Below are 6,000 nucleotides of genomic sequence, written 5' to 3'. Positions count from 1 at the left end.
GATCATCATTATTAGAGCATTGTCCCAGTGAGGAAAGAATGATGGAGACTATGATTCCCCCATATGTCGGGATGAGACTTCGGATGAAAAATAAAATAAAATAAAAAGAGGCCAAAGAAGCCCAAATAAAAAGAGGCCATAAAAAATCTAAAAAAAGAAAAGACCCAAATAAAAAAATGAGATAAAAAGAGAAAAGGGACAATGTTACTATCCTTTTACCACACTTGTGCTTCAGAGTAGCACCATGATCTTCATAGTAGAGAGTCTCTCATGTTATCACTTTCATATACTAGTGGGAATTTTACATTATATAACTTGGCTTGTATATTCCAATGATGGGATTCCTCAAAATTGCCCTAGGTCTTCATGAGCAAGAAAGTTGGATGCACACCCACTTAGTTTCTTTTTGAGCTTTCATATACTTATAGCTCTAGTGCATCCGTTGCATGGAAATCCCTACTCACTCACATTGATATCTATTGATGGGCATCTCCATAGCCCGTTGATACGCCTAGTTGATGTGAGACCATCTTCTCCTTTTTTTTTCTCCACAACCACCATTCTATTCCACCTATAGTGCTATATCCATGGCTCACGCTCATGTATTGCGTGAAGATTGAAAAAGTTTTGAAAAAGTTAGAGTATGAAACAATTGCTTGGCTTGTCATCGGGGTTGTGCATGATTTAAATACTTTGTGTGGTGAAGATGGAGCATAGCCAGACTATATGATTTTGTAGGGATAACTTTCTTTGGCCATGTTATTTCGAGAAGACATAATTGCTTTATTAGTATGCTTGAAGTATTATTATTTTTATGTCAATATAAACTTTTGTCTTGAATCTTTCTAATCTGAATATTCATACCACAATTAAGAAGATTTGCATTGAAATTATGCCAAGTAGCACTCCGCATCAAAAATTCTCCTTTTATCATTTACCTACTCGAGGACGAGCAGGAATTAAGCTTGGGGATGCCTGATACGTCTCCAACGTATCTATAATTTTTGATTGCTCCATGCTATATTATCTACTGTTTTGGACTATATTGGGCTTTATTTTCCACTTTTATATTATTTTTGGGACTAACCTATTAACCGGAGGCCCAACCCAGAATTGCTGTTTTTTTTGCCTATTTTAGTGTTTTGGATAAACGGAATATCAAACGGAGTCCAAACGGAATAAAATCTTCAGGAACGTGATTTTCTCACTGAACGTGATCCAAGAGACTTGGACCCTGCTCCAAGGAACAAAAGAGGCGGTCATGAGGGTGGGGGGCGTCCCCCCTAGGGCGCACCCGCCTGCCTCGTGGGCCCCTCGTTGCTCCTCCGGCGTACTTCTTCCTCCTTTATATACACACGTACCCCCAAACGATCAGACTAGGAGCCAAAAACCTAATTCCACCGCTGCAACTTTCTGTATCCACGAGATCCCATCTTGGGGCCTGTTCCGGAGCTCTACCGAAAGAGGGCCGTCATCACGGAGGGCTTCTACATCATCATAGCTTCTCCGATGAAGTGTGAGTATTTTACCTCAGACCTTCGGGTCCATAGTTAGTAGCTAGATGGCTTCTTCTCTCTCTTTGAATCTCAATACAAAGTTCTCCCCCTCTCTTGTGGATATCTATTCAATGTAATCTTCTTTTTGCGGTGTGTTTGTTGAGATCGATGAATTGTGGGTTTATGATCAAGTCTATCTATGAATAATATTTGAATCTTCTCTGAATTCTTTTATGTATGATTGGTTATGTTTGCAAGTCTCTTCGATTTATCCATTTGGTTTGGCCAACTAGATTGTTAGTTCTTGCCATGGGAGAAGTGCTTAGCTTTGGGTTCGATCTTGTGGTGTCCTTACCTAGTGACTTAAGGGGCAGCAAGGCACGTATTGTGTCGTTGCCATCGAGGATAACAAGATGGGGTTTATTTCGTATTGCATGAATTTATCTCTCTACATCATGTCATCTTGCTTAAGGCGTTACACTGTTTTTAACTTAATACTCTAGATGCATGCTGGATAGCGGTCGATGAGTGGAGTAATAGTAGTAGATGCAGAATCGTTTCGATCTACTTGTCACGGACATGATGCCTATATACATGATCATGCCTAGATATTCTCATAACTATGCTCAGTTATGTCAATTGCTCAACAGTAATTTGTTCACCCACCGTAGAATACTTATGCTCTTGAGAGAAGCCACTAGTGAAACCTATGGCCCCCGGGTCTATTCTCATCATATCAATCTCTATCACTTTAATCTTGCTTTGCTTTTTTACTTTACTTTGCTTTTACTTTTTACTTTGCATCTTTATACCAAAAATACCAAAAATATTATATCTATCAGATCTCACTCTCGTAAGTGACCGTGAAGGACTTGACAACCCCTAATCGCATTGGTTGCGAGTAGCTATCGCTTTGTGCAGGTACGAGGGACTTGAGCGTGGGCTCCTACTGGATCGATACCTTGGTTCTCAAAAACTGAGGGAAATACTTACGCTACTCTGCTGCATCATCCCTTCCTCTTCGAGGAAAACCAATGCAAGCTCAAGATGTAGCAGGGCCCAGGAAGAGATCCTGACCAAGGGCCTAGAGGAGTAGAGGCAGCTGTGGAGGAATGATGCCGCCGAACACAAGGAGTACGCGGAGAGCATAAACTGTTGGGTCAGCCGCCTCGGCAACATCGCCGGCAGGATCAACACGAAGCTGGCCGCCATGGGGATGCTGAATGTGAGGTACCTCCCAGAGCCGAACGTGAGTCCCAACGCCAGACTGACCCTGTTCTTCGAAGGCGTTCTTGGAGCCCTAGAGCAGCTCTGCTCCAACCGGGCAACTTATCTGGCGAACGAGTCCCGGAGGCTCTGCCGGGGCGCCCTGACCAAGGTACTCACCAAGGTGGCGTTCTGGAACCCCACCGTCAACTTTGTCGACGCGTTGGAGAGCTTGCCGGAGGAGGTGGATGTCGCGGTGCTCAAGGAGCATATCAAGCCCATCATCAACTGCGGCGATGGAGTTGAGAGGGTGGAGGGCCAGCGCTGGGACTAGGCACCCCGTTTCTTGTTGCCGCTGCGAGTTCAAGACCCAGACAGTTTTATCTTAAGTTAGAACCACAACGATTGTTTGATGTAATATAACTCCGCAGTACTTCAATATCATACATGCTATCCTCCTGTTAGATCTTTCTTTGTATGTTCGAACCCTACGCTTGGCGAGACAAGGCTGTCGGCGCGTAAACCCATGCTGTAGTGCTTTGAGGATGGATCCTTAGCACCCTGCCGGGGGCGCTTGTTGCCAGGAAAACTACCTTGCCGCTCCCAGTGCGGTAGCTTGAGCTATCGAGCGGACTTGAAATAGGACAAGAGCGCGACTAGTAGCGGGTAGGCCACCTTGCCGTTCTCAGCGCGGCCACATAAACTGTCGAGCGGACTCCAGACAGAGACAAGGGCGTTGCGAATAGCAGAAGGGTCCCATTGCGTGCAGGTTTCCTATACAAGGAAAGAGATCTTTTGAGGAGGACAGACTTATATAAATGAGATTAGCCGAAATTTTACATGACTTAGCTTTTCGGGGATGTGCGGATGGTTGTCGAAGCTATGGACGGCACAAGAGGGCGGCCGATCGACGTCGCCCTCTCCTTTCGAGCCATCCCCATGAAAGAGTCGTCGCGTTGGTTCCAAAACCAGATTTCCACCGCTTGTGCCCCTACCCGGCGCGCCAAAGATGTCAGGGGAAAATGACACCTATTGGATCACGAGGAATCCCTTTTGCTACGGTTGGCAGGTGCAGGGCTGTGGAAAGAGCGGGATTGAGAGATCAACCAGGGGGGTTATCCAGGTTCGGGCTGCAAGCGATGCGTAATACCCTACTCCCGCTGGTTTGTGTTTATCTGGTGTTCTTGGACTAGCTACATGGCGTGCAGGGTCCAAAAAGTATGAAACCTCTCTTAGTACGCCGTGGGCCTCCTTTTATAGCCAAAGGGGCTGCCATAGTGGCACACAGGAGGTGGAAAGCTATACAATAGTCGAGTCTATCTCCTGGCACCCTAGGACAAACGCATTTAATGCGTTGCCGACGTGCCCTTCTTGCTTTATTGGGGACGGCAAGGAAGCTCGTCCTAATTGTCGCCGCCTCACCAGGCTTCAACGCACGTCCAAACTGACGAGGCGTGTAGCGCCACGCTGGCTGGTGATACGTCTCTGTCGTATCTATAATTTTTGATTGTTCCATGCCAATATTATTCAACTTTCATATACTTTTGGCAACTTTTTATACTATTTTTGGGACTAATATATTGATCCAGTGCCCAGTGCCAGTTCCTGTTTGTTGCATGTTTTTTGTTTCGTAGAATATACATATCAAACGGAGTCCAAACGGGATAAAAACTAACGGAGATGTTTTTGGAATATATACGATTTTTGGGAAGAAAAATCCACGCGAGACGATGCCCGAGGGGGGCACGAGGCAGGGGGGCACGCCCCTGACCCTCGTGGCCGCCCCGTAAGGCAGTTGATGCCCTTCTTTCGCCGCAAGAAAGCTAATATACGGATAGAGATTGTGTTAAAATTTCAGCCGAATCGGAGTTACGGATCTCCGGGAATATATAAAACGGTGAAGGGGTAGAATCTGAGAACGTAGAAACAGAGAGAGACAGAGAGACAGATCCAATCTCGGAGGGGCTCTTGCCCCTCCCACACCATGGAGGCCATGGACCAGAGGGGAAACCCTTCTCCCATCTAGGGAGGAGGTCAAGTAAGAAGAAGAAGGAGGGGGCTCTCTCCCCCTCGCTTCCGGTGGCGCCAGAGTGCCACCGGGGGCCATCATCATCACCGCAATATTCACCAACAACTTCACCGCCATCATCACCAACTCTTCCCCCCTCTATGCAGTGGTGTAACCTCTCTCTTACCTGCTGTAATCTCTACTTAAACATGGTTCTCAATGCTATATACTATTTCCCAATGATGTATGGCTATCATATGATGTTTGACTAGGTCTGTTTTGTCCTATGGGCTATTTGATGATCAAGATTGGTTTGAGTTGCATGTTTTATTATTGGTGCTATCCTATGGTGTTGTCCGTGTCGCGCAAGCGTGAGGGATCCCTGCTGTAGGTGTTGCAATACATTCATGATTCGCTCATAGTGGGTTGCGTGAGTGACTGAAACACAAACCCGAGTAAGGGGGTTGTTGCGTATGGGATAAAGAGGACTTGATGCTTTAATGCTATGGTTGGGTTTTACCTTAATAATCTTTAATAGTTGCGGATGCTTGCTAGAGTTCCAATCATAAGTGCATATGATCCAAGTAGAGAAAGTATGTTAGCTTATGCCTCTCCCTCAAATAAAATTGCAATAATGATTACCGGTCTAGTTATCGATTGCCTAGGGACAAATAACTTCCTCGTAACAAAAAGCTCTTTACTAAAACTAACTTAGTTGTGTCTTTATCTAAACAGCCCCTACTTTTTATTTACGTACTCTTTATTATCTTGCAAACCTATCCAACAACACCTACAAAGTACTTCTAGTTTCATACTTGTTCTAGGTAAAGCGAACGTCAAGCGTGCGTAGAGTTATATCGGTGATCGATAGAACTTGAGGGAATATTTGATCTACCTTTAGCTCCTCTTTGGGTTCGACACTCTTACTTATCGAAAGAGGCTACAATTGATCCCCTATACTTGTGGGTTATCAAGACCTTTTTCTGGCGCCGTTGCCGGGGAGCAATAGCGTGGGGTGAATATTCTCGTGTGTGCTTGTTTGCTTTATCACTAAGTAATTTTTATTTGCTGTTCTTAGTTGTTCTTTATCTTTAGTTATGGATATGGAACACGAAATACCGAAAAAATTAGGTGTACTTTCAGCTCATGGAGGTGGGGAACCTCCTAAAACCCTCGATGCTGGTTATGTGAAAGATATTATGTACTACTTTAATAATCCTGAGAAAACCCCATTCAATTATGTAATGGGAGTAACGTTGGATCAACATGAATACTTTAGGGATTAACGCT

The sequence above is a fragment of the Triticum urartu genome, chromosome 4, assembly GCF_003073215.2.
Source record: "Triticum urartu cultivar G1812 chromosome 4, Tu2.1, whole genome shotgun sequence".
NCBI lineage: Eukaryota > Viridiplantae > Streptophyta > Magnoliopsida > Poales > Poaceae > Triticum > Triticum urartu.
The sequence above is the reverse complement of the archived record's forward strand: the minus strand, read 5'-3'. Positions refer to the sequence as shown.